General features: G+C 44.1%; 1 long non-coding RNA gene across 1 annotated transcript in view; it reads left to right on the top strand.

Moving 5' to 3' along the window:
• Positions 1-5,976: 5,976 nt before the first annotated feature.
• Positions 5,977-20,530, top strand: part of LOC122457158 — a 159,160-nt gene continuing 144,606 nt past the window's right edge. The window contains exon 1 of the long non-coding RNA XR_006276541.1: positions 5,977-6,472. This is a non-coding gene — a long non-coding RNA (uncharacterized LOC122457158). The remainder of the gene's footprint in view (positions 6,473-20,530) is intronic.

The following is a 20,530-nucleotide window of genomic DNA, read 5'->3' as shown; positions in this document are numbered from 1 at the left end:
AATCGAGTGACCAGAGAGATTGAAGTGTTCTCCAACTGGTTTTTGAATGTTATAATTCTTGACGTCTGATTTGTGTCCATTCATTCTTTTACGTAGAGACTGTCCAGTTTGACCAATGTACATGGCAGAGGGGCATTGCTGGCACATGATGGCATATATCACATTGGTAGATGCGCAGGTGAACGAGCCTCTGATAGTGTAGCTGATGTGATTAGGCCCTATGATGGTGTCCCCTGAATAGATATGTGGACAGAGTTGGCAACGGGCTTTGTTGCAAGGATAGGTTCCTGGGTTAGTGGTTCTGTGTGTGGGGTGTGGTTGCTGGTGAGTATTTGCTTCAGGTTGAGGGGCTGTCTGTAAGCAAGGACTGGCCTGTCTCCCAAGATCTGTGAGAGTGATGGGTCGTCCTTCAGGATAGGTTGTAGATCCTTGATGATGCGTTGGAGAGGTTTTAGTTGGGGGCTGAAGGTGATGGCTAGTGGTGTTCTGTTATTTTCTTTGTTGGGCCTGCCCTGTAGTAGGTGACTTCTGGGTACTCTTCTGGCTCTGTCAATCTGTTTCTTCACTTCAGCAGGTGGGTATTGTAGTTGTAGGAATGCATGATAGAGATCTTGTAGGTGTTTGTCTCTGTCTGAGGGGTTGGAGCAAATGCTGTTATATCGTAGAGCTTGGCTGTAGACAATGGATCGAGTGGTATGATCTGGATGAAAGCTAGAGGCATGTAGGTAGGAATAGCGGTCAGTAGGTTTCCGATATAGGGTGGTGTTTATGTGACCATCGCTTATTAGCACCGTAGTGTCCAGGAAGTGGGTCTCTTGTGTGGACTGGTCCAGGCTGAGGTTGATGGTGGGATGGAAATTGTTGAAATCATGGTGGAATTCCTCAAGGGCTTCTTTTCCATGGGTCCAGATGATGAAGATGTCATCAATGTAGCGCAAGTAGAGTAGGGGCATTAGGGGACGAGAGCTGAGGAAGCGTTGTTCTAAGTCAGCCATAAAAATGTTGGCATACTGTGGGGCCATGCGGGTACCCATCGCAGTGCCGCTGATTTGAAGGTATACATTGTCCCCAAATGTGAAATAGTTATGGGTGAGGACAAAGTCACAAAGTTCTGCCACCAGGTTAGCCGTGACAGTATCGGGGATACTGTTCCTGACGGCTTGTAGTCCATCTTTGTGTGGAATGTTGGTGTAGAGGCTTCTACATCCATAGTGGCCAGGATGGTGTTTTTAGGAAAATCACCAATGGACTGTAGTTTCCTCAGGAAGTCAGTGGTGTCTCCAAGACACCACTTTTTCTTTTTGCAAAGACTTGCATAGTCAGTGCTCCAAACAGACATCTCAATCTGTAGGGATCATCTTTCCTGCTTGTGTCTGGCACTGAAGGGTTGGCAAGGCTGTGACATACTGGTTGGTTGGTTTGGGGTGTTTTGTTTGTTCATTTGAATAATGGTCTGACTCTCAGAAGCTAAACCAATACAAGCCATGTTAAAGCCCAAACCACCCACTGAGAATTTCCTGACGTTCACAAGGAGGTGTGCTGACTAATGTTAACATTACATTCCCTGGCCAAGGAGCTATTTTAAACTAAAGCTATTTGATTAAAGCTTTTGTCGAGATCCAAAAGAAACAAACACAAGATGCAGCTTCTTCAGACCCCACATCTGGGGAACACCAAACCCTTCTGGTCAGGCTGAAAGAGTGCTTGGCACAGCCATGGGTTTTAAGGAAGTCTGTGAACGGCTTTGGATCAAAGACTGACCTGATACCAGCATTCGCAACTGTTAGCATAACAATAATTCAGCATATGTTTTCTAATAGATGAGTGCTCTATTAGTTCACAGATGGGTCCCAGGCATCTGGGAAAATAGATTGAAAATGAAACTCATTCCAGTGCAATGGGACAACACAAGGCCTTTGTATCAATTAAGCCCTCAAAATAGGACTGAAATGGGCCTTCAGTGGTTCATAAGAATTGTTTTGGAGGCTGGGGTGAAGGCATGATTGCATATCATGTTTGGCTGTTCTTTTAATCAACTAGACCCCCGAAGGGCCAGTGTTCACTATAGACAAGCCTATGACAAAGAAGCCCAGTGGTGGTTTACTATTCTGTGTCAGCAACTCTTATCAGGCCTGACGTACTCACTACACCTCACAGTCTGGCATCATGAAATTTATTTAAAAGGGGACATGTAATATGTCGTTTGAAAGCTAACAACACACTGGTCATTAATGTTACAGTGACATGTTTGTAACAACTCTGCAGCTGGAGTTATGGATACTTTACGATATTATGCCCTGGAGACTGTGAACAAAGGTGAAAAAACAGGTTTCTTCTATATCATTGAAAAATAAAATATGGTGGGAGATGCCCTGTCCAGGGAAGAGGGCTCTGACCTGCTGCCTCTGAGTCAGGCAATGTCAAACCCTCCTGCAGCTTTGTAAGTAGAGAAGACAAAAATAGATTGTGCCAATGCTGTTCTAAAAGACAAAAGTGCTTAATTGGCCCTTGGCTTCACAGTACTGTAAATAATAAATTGCAGTGCAGTGAAAGTGACCTGCTCTAGTTTAGGCCTGACTCCATCTGAGCAGAGGGGCACAACCGGCCCAGCTCTTATCAGAGCATCCCAGGGCCAGAGGGCAAGGATCTCACTGGTATAAAATAATGAGTTTCAGCTGGCCTGACCAGTTCAGTTTCCCCCAGGACACTAGGGTTATAATCAGTATAGAAAAGGAGTCATGTAACATGGCATTGGAAAACTAATAACTCACTGACCACTCACGTTCTTGTGTGATATATATACATGGTGTGTATTAAGAGTTATGGATATATGCTGGAATGATGACTAAAATGTGCTTAGGCCAGGCAGATCATGGGGAGTTGGTAGATGGGTCTGCCCTAGACAAAAGAATGAGTATTTGCTTCTCTGACCTGCCTGGTTGTCAGGTAGAGACAGATTAGCTAAACAAAGCTAACAAGTAGGGGAGGAGACAGCTTCCAGCAGGGAAGAGAAACTTTATCTCTGCTATCAAGACAGGGGGTCTGAACCTCAAGTGACAAGCAAGTGACTCATCTGGTTGCATACAATAGTACTGTATTATATAAGTTTATCAAGTGAGGTGATTTATGAAAGCCTATGGCACATTGGGACTGTGGGGCTATAGACAGGCTGCTGGGGTCAGCCCTGCTGAACCAGGGCTGTCCAGCACAGAGACACTCAGGGTGTAAGCTGCATGCTTGTAGAGCTTCTCAGGCTGGGAGCTACAGCAGAGAAGCATTGTAAATCACCCAGAGTTGCTGGACAAGCAGTGACATACTCGTCAGGATTGCACCCCAGTATGCTGTCACAAAGCCCCACTGAACTTATCAATAGCCCCTAAAGGGAAACGGAGGCAGAGAGGTTTCAGAGTAGCAGCCATGTTAGTCTGTATTCGCAAAAAGAAAAGCAGTACTTGTGGCACCTTAGAGACTAACAAATTTATTAGAGCATAAGCTTTCGTGAGCTACAGCTCACTTCATCGGATGCATCCGATGAAGTGAGCTGCAGCTCACGAAAGCTTATGCTCTAATAAATTTGTTAGTCTCTAAGGTGCCACAAGTACTGCTTTTCTTTGAGGCAGAGAGGTAAGCATGGTTCTGAACCAGGCTGCCGGGGTGCTCCAGGAATCGGTGCCTGCTACAAGAAGCATCTTTTATTCATATTGAAAGGTTCTTTTATTGATGTATCAGATGAAGCTTTACATAAAGCTCTCAGTAGGAAGATGGCATTTTAACTATTCATCCTAATCCTTAGCAAGTCAAACACAAAAGTCACAAGTGCAAAAGTGAGTACTGATAAGTAGCTAATGTCTCGCACCTATTTGTTGTTAATTATGCCTTCGTTGAAAATATTTTTTCATTGCTAATTGTGTAGACCAGTCTTGCAATGTGCAAGGGAAAGCCATGTCTTTTCTCGATCCACGGATGTCTCAAATACCTCATTGTTGAACAGCTCCACAGGGTGTCCCTTGGGCATGCAGGTCAGCCTCAACTCCTGCTTTCGCTTCCCCTGAATGAAAATTGCATCATTTCTTGAAACAGACATCACGTCCCTGGATAACCTGCTTTGATTTTCTGTACAGATAAATAAGCAGACAAGAGCTCCATTATTTGGGATTTGGCTCAGTGATGATGGAAAAAAAGGGCTTCTGATGTCGATTTCTTACAAACAGAGGCTGAGTCCAGGGGGTGATGTAGCTTTTGGTGTTTAAACTTAGGCATTCAGAGGATTCAAGGTTGAATTCTAGCTCCTACATTCTAAACTCACTATTAAAGCCTGGGTGAAAATGAGATTTAAAAGACAAAAGCCAATCCATTTTTTATGATTGTAGCATGGTGGGGCCCCACACATGGATCAGAGCCCCACTGTGCTCGGAGCTGTATAAACACAGTAGGAGACAGTCCCCAGAAAGCTCACAATCTACATAGATCAGACAGCCACAGGGTGGGGGAATGGATAATCTCACCAGCAGAGTGAACAATGAGGTGGAGACTGGATAGACAAGAAGCAAGTAAGAGAAGCAGATGTGGGGTGAAGCAGAGGTGAAGAGACTGTGAGGGAGGGGTAGGGTGACCATATTTCCTAAAGTAACCTGGGGCTCGCCCAAACCGCCCCCCTCCCTGCTACCCAGGGCTGGGACTGACCCTGCCCCAGCTCTGCGCCTGGGGCTGAGTGACCGAGACCCATGTCTCCTGGGGCTGGGGCTGGGGCTGACCCCCGCCAAACCTCACTGCCCAGCTCCTTGCATTACTGCCCCCCCCCCCCCCCATGTTCCTCCTGACAAATGCCTGTTTCTGTCAAAAAAAAAAGTCGGGATGTCCGGGACAGAGCTTAAAAAGGGGACTTCTCAGCCAAAACAGGATTTATAGTCACCCTAGAAATGGGTGTACTGGAGAAAACAGGTGCTCAGCACAGAGCAGAGAAAGTCTGAAAATGTTCTGTCATTTCAGCGAGAGGTCCCTGCATTGTCTGCTTCAGTTCCTACCTGCTGGAGTCGCTGGCTGCTCTCCTCAGTTTTCCCCAAGGCCACATAGTGGGTGGGAGGGAAGACACCAACGAGGTCCTTTTGCACCTAGAGTGTGTGTGTGTTAGGGTGACCATATTTCCCAAAGGGAAAATGGGACACCCCATGAGCCCCCCCACCATGCACTCATAGGGCTGGCCTGAGCACTGGCCCAAGAGCCCGAGCCCCCCTCCCAGCATGGGGCTGCCCAAGCAGTTCCCCCCCATGCATTCCTCGGCACCCCACCTTTTGACAAAAGTGGGCATTTGTCCCATTTGCTCTTGGCAACTGATCAAGTCAAAAAAGTCGGGACAGCTGGGACAGGGCTTAAAAAGGGGATGATCCCGGCCAAAACAGGACATATGTCCCCTGCACAGTTCAGGATCAGAGGTTGTTGGGGGAGAGATATCCCAGCCGGGCCCCTGGTTAGCGTTTCTTCCCTAGTGCAGCAGTTCCAAAGTTTTGCTCCAAAGGATCCAGACACACCAGAGGAATTTTCTATGGGACAGGAGTGTTTCAGGTTATCAGCTGCTTCCCAAGACAAAGCCCTGAAACATGATAGTAAAGTCAGCAAAACATGTGTTTTATTGGTCTTGCCTGCACTGCATGAATATTCATATGGGATGAAATTCCCCTCTGTGCAGAGGGCTAGCACACTGCCTATGTACCACTCAGTGTCACACTGTGATGGGGTGTACACACTCCACACTGGCTAACCATGGAATAAGAGAAGTCTGAGCCCAATTAAGCCAGTGAGTGGCTCCCTGAGGAGTGTTTAGGCATAATTGCAAAAAGAAAAGGAGTACTTGTCTCTAAGGTGCCACAAGTACTCCTTTTCTTTTTGCGAATACAGACTAACACGGCTGCTACTCTGAAACTAGGCATAATTGGTGATCAAAGGCAGGTGGTGAGATAGTTGGGCTCAGAGGCCAGAAGAGAGAAAACAGCCTCAGAGCAAGCTCTGAACCTAATGGCAGGTACTGGCTCCCTAGGAAGAAACTCTGGGAACTGTTGCTCAGCATTTGGAGACAGGGAAGGGTTGGGGAAAAGGCCTGAAGAAAGGTTAATGGCAGGCAGTGGCAAAATGTCTGCTGAAGCAGACTTCAGCTGTCATCTTAGGGTCCCTGGAGTGGATCCCAGTGTAGGTAGTAGACCTGGGGTTCTCTGTCAGCTGCTTGGTGGGAAGCCCTTGATAAGGACAAATAACACTCTGAGAGAAGGTGAAGCTCACAGAGCCCAGAGCTGAGGGCTGAAGATGAGATACAAGGAGTGGGGTGATACCCTGGAAGAGGTGGGATTCAAATGTGACTTGGCTGGGGGTCTGAGTCATAAGAAGAGTCAGACTGTGGTAGGATCAGAGTGGCTGCTGGGAGAGGCACAGGAGACAGACCCTGCTACCCCATGCCCAGCTGCCAGGGGCAAAGCCACTGGTGAGTATGCTCTTTTACATGTACATAGGACCGATTAAGTCTTCAAAATCTTGTCTCTGCATGCACTGGGCTCATGAGTGGTGAGATACAGTCCCTCTTGTTTGTTCCACAGCATTAAACGGGAATTGAGAGGGGACATCTCAGGAGGGCAATGTAGTTACTGTCTCAAAAACTGGTACCATAGAGAGAGATGTAGCTAAATATAACAATAAGGTTCAATGGACTAACATATAGCTACCCCACTTTTACTCTGGTATAGCTGAGATCAGAAACTGGGTTTAAATAACACTCTACAATTATAAAGTGCCAGGTAATAAGGATCTTGATGCGACTTATATACACCAGTAATGCTACAGTTTTGTATGTTTGTTTTTATTCGTTCCTTAATCTTGCATAGTGTCATATTTGTAGTCAGCCTGTGCAGATCTCAGTATCTTCATTTAACCAGCAGATTATTGCACAGATCCTTGGGGAACCAACAGAAGGAAAGCTTCCTACTGCAGCTGCTCTATGGAATTAGCTACCTTGAGAGGAGGCCTATGAAAGGGTTGGGGGGTTCTAGGAACATTACTAACACTTGTAGTGATTCAGGCCCAGGCAATGACACATCTCCATAAACCTCTTGCAGTAGGGGAAAATCCTACCTCTAATCCGTGGCTGAGGATTGCCCCATGCTATTGCAGTTCTACAGAGCAAGCCAGGGAGGGATAGGCTTTAGGGGGAGTATATAGGGGCCCATGGTGCTGGGCCCAGACCCAAATGTGTACCTGTGCACCAAGGGGCAGAGGGATTTGGGAAGGAAGGGTGTAGGGATAGTTTCCATGAGGCTGCTCTAGGCTGTGGAGTGGCAAGGAGGCTTTGACAGCTGAGTCCCATCAGTAATGGCTGTGGCTGAGCTCTGTAGCCTTTGTGAGTGCATTGCACTCTCCACCAGGAACCCCAGGGCACAGCCCGAGTAGGGGGTGCTGTGCTGATATGCAGAGTTGAGTTTTTTATGCGTAAGATGAGCCCCTTGAGGGGCCTGGGGTCAGAGAGGAAGGAACCTTCCCCGGACACGTGCAGTATCGCACAATTGCTCAGGTGCATTAAGGGTGGAATGTTCTGCAGGTATTGGCTGGTGCCAGAAGCTGGCTGCATGACTAGGCAGCCTGGTGATCTGATCCAATATGATGACTCCTGATTCCGAATAGCCCGTGGCAGGCCCATCTTTGCCTGCTAGATTTTGAGTATCATGAAACAAAAAATTGCATCAACCATAACTCCCCAGACAGGCTACAATGGAAATACCTAGAGGAGATTTTGTGACCACCTACTCTCATAAGGAAAAGCGAGAGTGCAAAGGGTTGGTATTAGAGCCAAGTAGCTAGGAATTGAGTCTGTGAAATCTCTTATACTTGTCCGGGATCTCCTGAATAGGTGCTTAATTAGCTGTTAAATTCTGTTGTTCCAACTCTATCATCTACTTCGTTCATTTTTCCCCATCCGCTAAGTACAGCCTCCCTGTCAAAACGTCATTTACCACTATTGCCTGTTTCCAGAATATCTCCTTCTCCTCATCTCGGTGTGCAGCCCACAGACTGGCATGGGGCTGGCACTGTTCCTTCAGATGCTTGCAAGAATCCTGCATGAGAGACAGAGGCTCTTGCCCTTATCTTCTCTCTCACTATGCCTGGTGTAATGTAGAGGAGTGCTGCTGAAGTCAATGGAGTTGCCCCAGACTTACACCAGTGTAATTCACAGCTGGATTTAGTCCCATAGCAGAGAATTGATAGATGCTTTAGTTTTTTTTAAAGAAAAATGAAAACGTTTGTTATACACAGAAAAATAATAGATTTGAAATGACTTGCTGAGCAAACATCACTTTGTCGCTACTTTTGTTTTCCCCCCTCTGTGCATGAGAGTATATAAACCCATATCTACTTCCCACAAGTGAGTTGAGGTATTGGCGGTGTTTGTGTGCTATGAGGAACTCTGATAAATCTGTATAAATATAAAACAGTTCTGTATAAATACAAAACGAAAGTAGTACCATACTGTTAATAACTGGAAGGTTGTCCATATCTAGGACCTGATCTTGCAAGGTGCTTCTGTATAGGACTGGAAAATCCATTTCTTCCCTTCTTCCCCCTCCCACCCTGTCCCCCACCCCCCACACACACACACTCGTTCCTAGGGACAAGCCCTCTTAACTCTTGTTGAGGTCAATGGCAAATGAGAGGTGTCTGAGCGCTTCAAGTTCCAGCACTGTAACGTGCCAGTGTAGACAGTACACCAGCGCTGGGAGCCGCACTCCTTGTCAGGGTGTTTTTTCTTACAGCACAGGGAGAGCTCTCTCCCAGCACTGGTGCTACAACTACACAGCCACATTAAAGCCCTGCTGGAGCCGCTCTAGAGAGTGGGGCCTCCAAACAGAGCATGGCCAGAGTTTTTACTGAGTGTGCCTTTACGAGCACTCAGTCAATTTCACTGAAGTGTTTGGAGTATTTAACAGCTCCAGTAATTATTTGTCAGTTTATAATGACAGCTCCAACCAAAGTGGGGAGGAGTGGAGGCAATTGAAGGGTGTTATGACTTGAAAATCCATTCAAAACAATGTAGAAAAGCCAGGCCAATATGCCTCTTATTTGCAATGCATATTATTTAGGTTCCAACCTATGAAAGCAATGCCGCTTTTCAGGTTCTGGCTAGCTAATTCTCTGCCTCAGCATTTACATATCATAATAAAAACACTTAGGCCTATCAGAAATGAATACAGTTCCTTTCATTGCAGAATAATTAAGGATGACCCTTGTCAAAGGCATGGTGTACGCTATACATCATTGGATTACCTGTCTGTTTGGCAGCAATTTTCAAGTGTGTTAGGTTTTTTTTATTATCTGATGTTTGTTCATTTAGATAGAATTTCTTTTGTAATGAGGAAGAACTTATTTTCCAGCCCGTGCAGGTGGCTTTGTTAGCTATCCAAACCATGCATGAAAAGGCAGGTTTCCAATTGATCTCTCAATGAGATCAGGGCTAATATTGCATAAGCAAGGTTTCACCTAGTTTTGATTCATGCCTGGCTGTTCCAAGATTTGGGGCTGCTTAAAAAAGAATAAATCACTTTGACACTGATTTTGTACAATCTGTGTTTGTACAGTGCCTAGCACCATGGGGTTGTTGGCAATAAGATGATGATCCATCTTCTTTGAGAGAGCCTTCCCAACACAAGATTCTCACAATGTGAACACTCCTTTGATTCCCCCCCTCACGCACCACCACCACAACCACCTAACCCTTGTAGAACTTTGACCCCCAAAAGCCAGAGAATCCATACAGTCCATTAGGGACTTGGCTCTTGCAACTGATTTTTTTTTTTAATGTGGAAGACACTCAGCTACTACAGTTTAAAACCTAAAATAGAGATAATAAAAAAAATGAAACTTTCAGCAGGATTCTATTAAACCTAACCCTGATCCCAAAACTCAAACCTGATCCCAAATTCTACAGCCAAACCTGACCTTAACCCCCAAACTCAACCCGAATCTTAACTCCTGGAACTAGACCAAAATTTAAGGTTTGGGAACTAATCTCAAACAGGGTTTGCAACAAAAACCCACCATAAAAAAACAAATCCAATCCTAACTCTGAAATTGTCTAACCTCACCTGAAACAAAAAACCTTAACTAACACTTAGATAAGTGCAGTGTGCCAAGCAGCATTAATGCTGGGTAGTGCTTTTCATCCCAGGCTCTGAAAATGCTTTTAACAGGTGATGAGGTGGTTTTATTCCTACTTTGCAGAAGGATAAATCACTTAGGCTTTTTGAGCTTCACATTACCCGAGGTCACGTGGTCCAGATCTTCGAAAGAGCTCAGGACCCAACATTGAGCACTTGAGAAAAATCAGAACCCAATGTGCTGAGCTCTTTGGAAAATCTGGCTCATGGTGAGTCAGTGCCAAGACTTGGGATAGAATCCTGCAGCCCTGATCCCCTGCTCGAACTACAGAGCAGCCAACCTCTGACCTCCTCAGCTCAAAAAAGAAGGTTCTGCTCTGATTGCTTAGAACTGGGGCTGAAATACTCAAACTTCAAGCTCCTAAATGCATATTGAGGTTTCTAGTACCTGTGGTCTGATTTATTTATTTATTTTTATTCTTCTCCAAAGGTGCCATGCACATGCAGCTGTTAGGAAAGCCAGTGAGTTCCCATGTATCCTGCACCTCTGAAAATACAGCTGTTTAGTGGAAATGTAGAGTTAGGAACTGTCTAACTCTAGATTCGCAGGACTGTGACACATGTGACCCTGGGTCATGTTTTATAATATGCTGCAGTAACTGAAACATAATCAAATTGTAATCAGTCTGCTAATGTGACAAACCAAGCGTCTTCATGTGTTTTAAGTTTGGTGGGACAGGATTACCCTTTTAATCTTCTGTGTTAATACTTTTTGTCATGGAATCTCTTGCTTTATGAAAAGAGGTTGAACACTTGATGAAATTAACACCTGTATAGAAAGCCAATGAATGGTTTGTGCATACTTAAGTTCTGTTTTTAAGAACATAAATGGTATGTAAGTGGTGCATAGGCCTTTTGTTGGTCCTCTACACAAGAACAAATTCTGCCATAGATGTGCAAAGTTGAGCCAAGTGTTCAGTACACATGGGGGGTGGGAGGAGAACCCCCATGAGGGAAGGTGCATATGGCATTAATTTTCACAAGGAAGGTTGATGTTCTGTATGAGCACAGCACATACTGTACGTTCACGGTCCTGGTGACACAGTCATGTGCATAATTCTACCATAGCTGTGTTTGCTCTCATGTTTCAAGTTTGTAGACTGAGCTGTCAATTATGACACAATCATGGAGTCATAAAATTGATGGAGTCAGTACTTCTTCTGGGACACATTCTGTACGCCAAAAGCAGCAAATGCAAAGAATGCCATTCCTGTGCTCGAAAGCAAGGAGATTTAAATGTATGGAGACCTAATGCTGGCCTGCCACACAGGGTGAACTTCGCATTGCTGGGATGGGATAGGGAGCCTCTCTGTCTGTTTCCAATACAGAATACTGTCTGGTTCACACATAAACATGCTCAGATTTCAAATAGATAATTAATTCAAACAGTTTATTGATCACAGCTAGCTCTCCTAATGGAGGTAGTCTGGAAAGTGTTTAAGTGAATTTTTTCTTGCTAAGTCACAAGCTAACTCTTGCCTGAATGAAAAATAGGTTAATTTTACAAAGTTGGTCAGAAAGTTGAATAGCAATTGAATTTTTTGAAATATTAATGTATAAGTGTAAGTTGGTGCCATGGAGGAAATTGCCTAAGAATTGCAACAGTTCTGCTGTCTAATTTTATTCACATAATATGCCTGGTTGGTTTTTAATGTGCTTCAATTCATTTGATGGAAGACTAAAGATTAACAATACAGTAATAACTGATATAAGGTTATATGGACATTCTGAGGATATGAAGTTTGGACGCTCTACACATGCGACTGAATTTCTACTCCCATAACCTGCCAATTACCCATGCACATGTCAATTTAATGAATGGGGTGAGCGTGACAGACACATTGATTGTCTGGAATCTGATGAGAAACATCTTCCCCATTCAGTGAACCATCTGAAAGGTGTGTTTTAACCTGATTTTAACATAGGGTTAAAAAAGGGCTGGCTCTCTCATCGGAGAATGATGGAAAATCAAATATCTTCGGGGTTGGCTATCTTGGGCCTGACTCTTTGGTTACTACTTTTCTAAGTTTGAGGTGGGGATGACTGTGGGTTGGGGTGGGCTGATTTTACACCAGTTTTGCAGTTACGTATTCTGAATTGCTACCGCTCCAGTTAATGGCGGAACTGCGCTTCATTGCAGGGGAGCAGGTGGAGTCTCAAGAGACCTCAGCAGTCAATGCACCATTGTCCAAGAGCATAAAGCAATGGGGAATGGTTGCCACAAGTAATTTGTGAGAGGCTTCAGCACTTGGTCAATGCATCCTCATCACCTTTTGCCTTCAAACTGGCCTACAGTTTGCCAATTGCAATTACAATTGCTGTTGTTGCTTCTCCGCCAGTGATAAGTGAACACTGCATCTGCGGCTGGGAAAAGTCTGCTTGAACAGGACAGCTCTGGTAATATGCAAAGAAATCCATTGCTTTTCAATAGCTAAAATGGTCCCCTTCCTTTGGCAGCATAAATAGTTCTGAACCATTCAGGCTCTACTGTCCTTTTTCATTAAGGAAGGAGAGCTTGTATTTAACAATTGTATTCTTTCACACACTACATAACTCTAACATCTCAGACAGAGCCTACAGTTGCTTGCCCTGCCTTGCAGTCCAAACCCCCACTTTCTGATGTGAAGCTTGACCTCTTTTGACTTCTGCAGCCACACTCCACATCCTTAAGCAACAAGGGCAGCTGCTTTGCACACGAATCCTTTTCCTACCTGCTGAAAAAGTAGCCTTCCAATCCAAACAGGAGTGATCTCTACAGTTAACAGGAAGGTATACACAAAGAAAAGGAATTATTTGGGGATGTATGAGAGAGGTATAAATGGGGGTCAGTAAGTGAAGCTAAAAACTAAAATTCTGAGTGCTGCTTTCTAGTATGTTGCTGTGAGCTGTTAAACAGGTGCTGTATTTCATCCCAGAGATGACTGCATTTTAGTGAGCTGATGCAATTCCTCTATGCAGACTTTGAAATGCACAGTAGGATCCTTTGGTATTTAAGATAAGATTATATATCCCTGTTACTATTCTCTCTTACTAGTAGTTGATGTCATAGTTAAGTGTTTTTAAAGGTAATTCTGTGTCAAGTCTGTTACTGACATACTCCCATTGATCACACGACCCTAATGAATACATATATTTTTGGAAAGACCTTGTTTAATATCCAAATGTTGAAACTAGCTTATTACGTAATTTCAGTGAAATGGCACATGAATTAATAAGGAGATTTCTTAAGGAACTGCAGCCTCTTCAAGAGGCATGAATTCAGTGATCACTGTAATTATTATGAAGTTATACTAAAACATGATGATTTTACTTGGCTAATTCAAGGGCAATAAGTATGAATAATGGTCTTTTTTTCCTGACTTCATGTTAGTCATTCTTTCCTTAATTATGGAGCAATTCTCTGATTTAGAGGGACAATGCAGCAGCCTAGATAACTCTGATAATGAAGTTTGAGTCTTTCTATAGCTGGATACCTACTGTAAAACACAATTTCTGTTCCTCCCTAAACCACTGTATCACCTGTCTCTCGGGGGGACTTCATGCTTCCTGCAGAGATGGAGCCCCAATCACCATAGTATCTGAGCCCCTCTGTCTTCAGTTCACTCGAAGAACTCAAATCCCAGGCTAGCACCATAACAATAGGATGATTTTTTCTCCCAGAAATTCAGGATAAGGAGCCTGTGGAGTTGCATGAAGTAATACAAGTTAGGCAGGAAAAGAGATCACAAAGGCTACTGACCTTTTGGTTTGAAATACCCCTGGGCAGAGGTGCAGCAAAGGGCTGAGGTGGCATTTACATCAACTGAAATCCTCAGAGTAGGGACGTGTGCTTTCTTTCTGCATGGGGTGAATTTTACATTTTCTTAGTGCTATATTGATGGGGTGTCCACAGCCACTCTTGGCAACAGTTCTAGTATCTGTATAGTGTTAGTGCTTAGCAACCCTAGTCATAGGCCAGAGCCCCACTGTGCTCCAATGCTGTACCCACATATAACACAGTCACTCCCAGTCCAAGGGTCTTACCAGCCAAGTAATTTGTGGCTACGGCCTTGGACTTGGAATCAGAAAATGTGGTTCAACTTCTAGCTCTGCTACTGGCCTGCTGGGTGACCTAGAGCAAGTCCCCTATCCTCCCTGTGTCTGGTTCCCCATATGTAATATAGCAGTAATGATACTGACCACATTTGTGAACTGTTTTGAGAATTGTGGGTTAGAAGTGAGTGATAAGAACGTGGTGGTGGTGGTGTCAAAGCCTCCCTGTAGTTTACTGGGAGGTCGTGGCTCATTTGGCAGGTAAATGCACTGCATCTGTCTTCCTTCCCCATGGTCTTTAAAATGCATTTCTTCCTGGATTAAATATCTAGACTGCCACTACAGCAGTAGCGCTCTATCTAACTAGGTAGATGTCTTTGATCATTCACTTCAGCCTTGCCTTTGTTCTATTTATTGCCTCTCTCCTTAAGATATGAGTTTGTTTGCTTTCTAATGCAGAAGAGAAGAAAATGTTGTCAAGGCTTTCTTATGATTCTCTGCCAATTATGCTCTTGTGCTGGTGCAAGATCAGAGCCCAGCAAAAGCAAAGAATCTCTTTTTTTGGGGGGGGACACTCTACCTTTTGGTTGCTTCCTGCGCTGATTATTTCCCACATCTTCAGAAGATGTCTGCAACATGGTATCTTTCAGAGAGGAGAGCTCTCCCAGAAAAGTGACCTGTGGCACAGGTGATAACGAAGAGAACCTTGATACTCACCTATTGTAGCTGAACCTGAAAAGAGAGGGACTTTTTAAATCAAGTGAATCATTGGTTAAATTAAAGCCACCCCAGATTGTGGTGGTTTCATGGTGCTCCAGGGCCTTTTGTTTCTGTTCCATAGTCCCCAAAACAGAATCTCTGTTAGCTGTAGATACACCTCTATCCCAATATAATGCGACTCGATAAAACACAAATTCAGATAGAACACGGTAAAGCAGTGTGTGTGGGGGGGGGGAGGGGCTGTGCGCTCTGGTGGATCAAAGCAAGTTTGATACAACACAGTTTCACCTATAACGCGGTAAGATTTTTTTGGCTCCCGAGGACAGCGTTATATCGGGGTAGAGGTGTATTTATTTTTATCTCAACATTCTACACCAAACATGAAGCACAGAAATTTTGGTTTCATCAAACCTTTATTTCATGGCTAAAATGGTTTGGGTTTGTTTAAAAAAAAAAAAAAAAAAAAAAAAAAAAAAAAAAACCCGAAACCAAACCCTAATACTATATAATTAGTCCTGTGTTTATTTTTCAACAGCTGTTCTCTCTGTTTGAATAGCTGCTTTTGAGTAGCCTGCCCCTCTCTCTCTCTTTCCTCCCTCCCCCCTACACACTTCAACGGAGATTAAATGTGTAGGACTGTAAACTGCTTGGGGCAGGGGCTGTGGGTGGGATTTTCTCCAGTGTCTAAGGGAGTTAAGCACCTGATCCTCGCTGACAGTCGCCTAACTCCTCTAGTGCCCTAGAAATTCCCACCCCATCTAGCTGTGGTACTTACAGTCCCCCACCCCCCATTACTGTAAATATCTGAACACCTTGCAATCTCTAGTGTGTTTCTCTTCACATCACCTCTGTCCCGTAGGGGAGAGTAGAACTGCCCATGGACAGAGATGTAAACTGGCTTGCCCAAGGTCACACAGGAAGTCTGTGATGCAGCAGGGAGCGAGACCTGGGTCTCAAGTCCTACATTAGTGTCTTAATCACTCAACCATCCAGTGACGTTGGAACAATGTACAGTGGGGGTGCTGAGAGAGACCCACTGAACAAAACTGTAAACCCTGCATATGATAGAAACCACTTCAAGTCTGGGGGATGCTGCTGCACCCCCTGCAATCCTCTTTCTCTGTCACCCTGTGCCTTCTGCTAAGCTCTGTGGCGTGAGGAGCACACTGTCAATGATCAACCGAAAAACTAGTCGTAATCTATCTTCTGCAGGGGCTGTTGGGGATAGCTGGTTAACATCCCCATCCTCTAGGACCTTAGACTCAAATCAAATGAATGGAAATATGTTTGGGACAGGTTTCAGAATAGCTGCTGTTAGTCTGTATTCGCAAAAAGAAAAGGAGTACTTGTGGCACCTTAGAGACTAACAAGGTTTGGGACACTTTCCCTTCTGCCTTTAAATCTCTTATCCTCATCCCTTCGGACGTTTCTCCTCACAGCGCTGTCTCCGCCATCACAATTCTCCATAGATTTTACCCCATTCATGTCAACGGTGCTGATTTGAATACTTGTCTTGGACCAGCAGCACAGACACGCACTGAGGATTGCTCCGAGTGACTATCGGCTGCAAGCCTGGAGCATTAAGCACAGCTCTGTAGTAGGATGGAATCTTTGTCGTCTTCTGATTCTGACCCCTGGCATAAATCCTCCCCAGTTCACAGCTGATGAATGGTGTTTGATGTAAAAATTTGGTAAAGTTCTTTGGAATGCAGATGTGTGAGAAATTTGTCAAAATGCTACAGTGACAGGCATTTGATTCATAGATGGCATGGATGGAGACAGAGTGGATCAGATTTTCAGCTGGAGTAAATTGGCATACCTCTATTAGATTCTGGCTCTCTGTAATTACCTATATACGTATTGTATCTATTATAACCCTTGTTACAGTTGGTCTCTGACTCTACGGTGATTTACACCAGCTGAGGATCTGGCCCAGAGAGATTACTATCCTACATTGAAGAGCTGTCTTTCCAGGAAAGTAGAGGAACAATGTGTACACAGAGCAATCTCCATGTGCCCCCTGCTTCACTGCTATGTGACAACATGATGTGCGCATCACGCTGGTACGCATGTTTGTTAAAGCAGCAGTGTGATTTCTATCCGGCTGCTCTCTAATGAAGAGAGTTAGCATTTAGTGAAAGGAGATGCATGTCTGTGCAGAGCCCCTGCCACCAAGGTCTGAAATGTAAAAAGCTGATTGCTAAGTAATGGCTCTGGCAAAAGTGATAGGGCTGTGTATGAAATGCCAACTTGCTGCCTTCTACTGCCTCTGAATGTTTTAACCTCATTTATCCTTTGGGTACTTACAGAACCATTTTACATTTGTGCACTTAAAGGATTAAATGAAATAAATGGAGATGATTATTACTGCGCAGCAAAGCTAATGTTTAAGGACATGCTGTTTTGTTGCAACTGGAACTCCATTTGCACTGTTTGGATACTTTACAAGCTTTTCAAAGAGGGGATGATGAATCATACAGTCTCAAGCACTCCACTGCTAATGAGAAAACTGTTAGTAATATGCTTTTTCTGCCTCTCCTGTTCCAGAAGTAACTAGAACACTGATTCCCTTCTCATTTAATGTTTAAAGTCAAGCAAAATAAGAAGCAAGCCACATAACACATACATGACATTGATGTATAGTGTTCACATTACCTAAATGGCTCTGGTTTTGTACCAAAAATAATGAAATATAATTTTGAATACATCTGAGTGAAGGGTAATTTTTTGTGTATGTTTGTGTTCAGCTGCAGACGGAAATGTGAACCAAGTTCGAAGTGATTACAGAAAGAACAATCCGTTCAGATAATGAAACGACCAATCTGGAGCTTTGTCTGAAGTGCAAACCAAAGCTGCACTGATATTGAAATTTGGAAATCTTGAGTAACTGTTTGTTGTTCCTTATCTTCCCCACCTCCATGTTTTCATGTGACTCGGCATTTCACTCAGGACTAGAAATAGACCCATTAACATGCTGTGATGTCTTTGGCCTATTCAGAAACAGGAAATTCTGGATATGTCCTGAGGACAGCAGAGTATCTTGAGATTCCCTGATATGATTTATAGACCCCCTGAAATATAAAACAGTAGCATGTGCACTCAAATTGAAGGACTAAATCTCTAGAGTTCCCTCTATCTGTACAACAGCTGGGTCTTTATAAAATAACACAGTATTTATATGGAAAACAGCATCATTACCTGTTCTGTTCATTTCTTCTGGGGCATCTGGCATTGGCCACTGTTGGAAGACAGGATACTGGGCTAGATTGCATTGTTTTCCTCTGGTCTGACCCAGTATTGCTGATCTTATGTTCTGTCTGAGCCAAGAACTGGACATCAGGACTTGTGAGTAGAGCTGGCAGGAATTTCCTTCTGTTGGGGAATTTCCCAGAGTGCTGGCTGGGAGTATGAGTCTTGGGAACCATGCGTGAGCTGGAAGCCTTAGAGCTTGGGAGACAGGCCTTCTAGGCTTCCTGCTGAGGAACATAATTCAACTACTACCTGGCTAGGGTTAGGATATCCCACATGGTAAGGCTGTTGCAGGATTGTCAGTTACAGGGTGCTTGCATCTTCCTGGGAAGCATCTGGTACTGGATGCTCTCGGAGGCAGGATGCTGGACTGGAGGGTTCATTTCTCTGTTGTGGCGTGGGACTTCCTACGTCTCTCTGTAACTTCCATTATTAAGCTTTGAATGGCCGGGTAAAATCCTTCCTGTTAGCCGCTTTGCGGAGTCTATGCTGAATAGATATTCCCAGATTGACAAGGCCACTGTCTCAGACCAGAGAACTTCTGCGACTGTCCTCTCTGAGCAATTAGCATTCTGGGCAGCTAACAATGGAGGCAGTGCTTAACCGTAGCTGACCTCGCCCATCCTGGAAAGAGCATGGGCTGCATGAATGAAGACCCTGGGAGAAAGCAGTGTTGCCAGGAAGAGCTCTCTTTAACTTGTACTTATCCATCCACAGCAGAAAAACAGCGCTGCTTCCAGCACCTTGGATTCCTTAAGTGCTTATCATTGTTAAGGTGTCTCCTTTATCATCATGTCTAGGTGATTCGGAGCTTTCCTAAATTGAAACAGAGACATGCTTGTCAGACCCTCTCCAGTACTGTGCTTCCATCTGGTGCCTTTGAGTGTCTCATACTTACAGTGCGAACTCTCTTGGGTGTAACTAATGCATCTGGATTCGTTTGCTGTATATTAATGGCATTGTTTTCCCCTGGCTGTGCAGTACTCAGGACTTTCATTGTGACAGGATCCAGGCATTCAGATGTCAAGCTGACGTGCTAGGTGGCTGATTTCAAAAGGTTGGCTTGCAGCCAACCACAGGAGGAAAGAAAAGAGAAAACACTTACAGAAAGCAAAAAAAGCGCATCTCCTCCCATCCGCTGCTTAAGGAACACCTGTGCTATGGAGAGCCTTGCTTGGAAGCAGTTCAGCCCTGACAGCCTCTGGGCCTTATTTGCAAGCATACCATGAGTCCATCTATGGGCCGAATACCTATGTCCTGGAGTCTCAAATGCTACATCCCATGATACAGTGATGGTGGCATGAAAAACGTGCGCACAACTGGTCCCGATTCACCTTTTTTGTACACATCAGCCCAGATCCTCAGTTGGTAAAATCAGTGGAGCTTCACTGGCTTACACCAGCTGAGCATCTGGCCCTCTGCCTGTGCATTGCATAAAGATCACATTTTGTGTTTAGATGTAGGACTTTGCTTCAAAGTGTTTCAAAAGAGTCTATTTTTACATTAACTCACCAAGGTAAAAAGCACTAGAGAAGATGGAGACCTTTAAAATACTTGACCATATTGTATTTTTTTATACTGGATTTGCTCATGGCATAATGTTAGAACATTCCTGTGTGACATTCCTGCAACTGGATGAACTTGTTTTCTCCCTTCTATTTAAATTTAACGGGCTGCTTACAAGAGATTCTCTCTGAAATTTTCCTTTCATGCATTCAGAAAAGTGGTGGATTAAGACACAGAGGGCCTGAGGTTTATTGTTTAATGCAACAGTGCCTTTAAACTGGGGTTATCCATTGTGCTTGCCAATGCATAACAGACAGTACCTGCCCCAAAGATTTTACAATCTAAGAATCTAATCATGCAAGGAACATCTTCCCTGTCCATTGGTTTCAAAGACAATTGAGGATGCTTACTATCTTCTGGAGGATGCTCCACGCAGTACAAAATTAGACCATGAAGGAATGATGTAAGTCAGTGATTCTCAACTAGGGGTATGCATACCCCTGTAGGTACAGAGAGGTCTTCCTGGGACTGTTTGCCTAGTTTTCCAACCACCTACAAAAAAGTACTAGTGAAGTTAGTTCAAACTAAAATTTCATACAAACAATGATTTGTTTATACTGCTCTATATACTGAAATGTAAATACAATATTTATATTCAAACTGATTTATTCTTGCATGGTAAAATAAGAAAGTAAGCAATTTGTCAGTAACAGTGTGCTGTGACACTTGTATTTTATGTCTGATTTTGTAAGCAAATAGTTGTTAAATGTGGTGAAATTTGGGGTACACAGGACAAATCAGATCCCTGAAAGGGATACAATAGACTGGAAAGG

This window comes from Dermochelys coriacea, chromosome 21, assembly GCF_009764565.3.
Source record: "Dermochelys coriacea isolate rDerCor1 chromosome 21, rDerCor1.pri.v4, whole genome shotgun sequence".
Classification (NCBI taxonomy): domain Eukaryota; kingdom Metazoa; phylum Chordata; order Testudines; family Dermochelyidae; genus Dermochelys; species Dermochelys coriacea.
The sequence above is the reverse complement of the archived record's forward strand: the minus strand, read 5'-3'. Positions and strand labels throughout refer to the sequence as shown.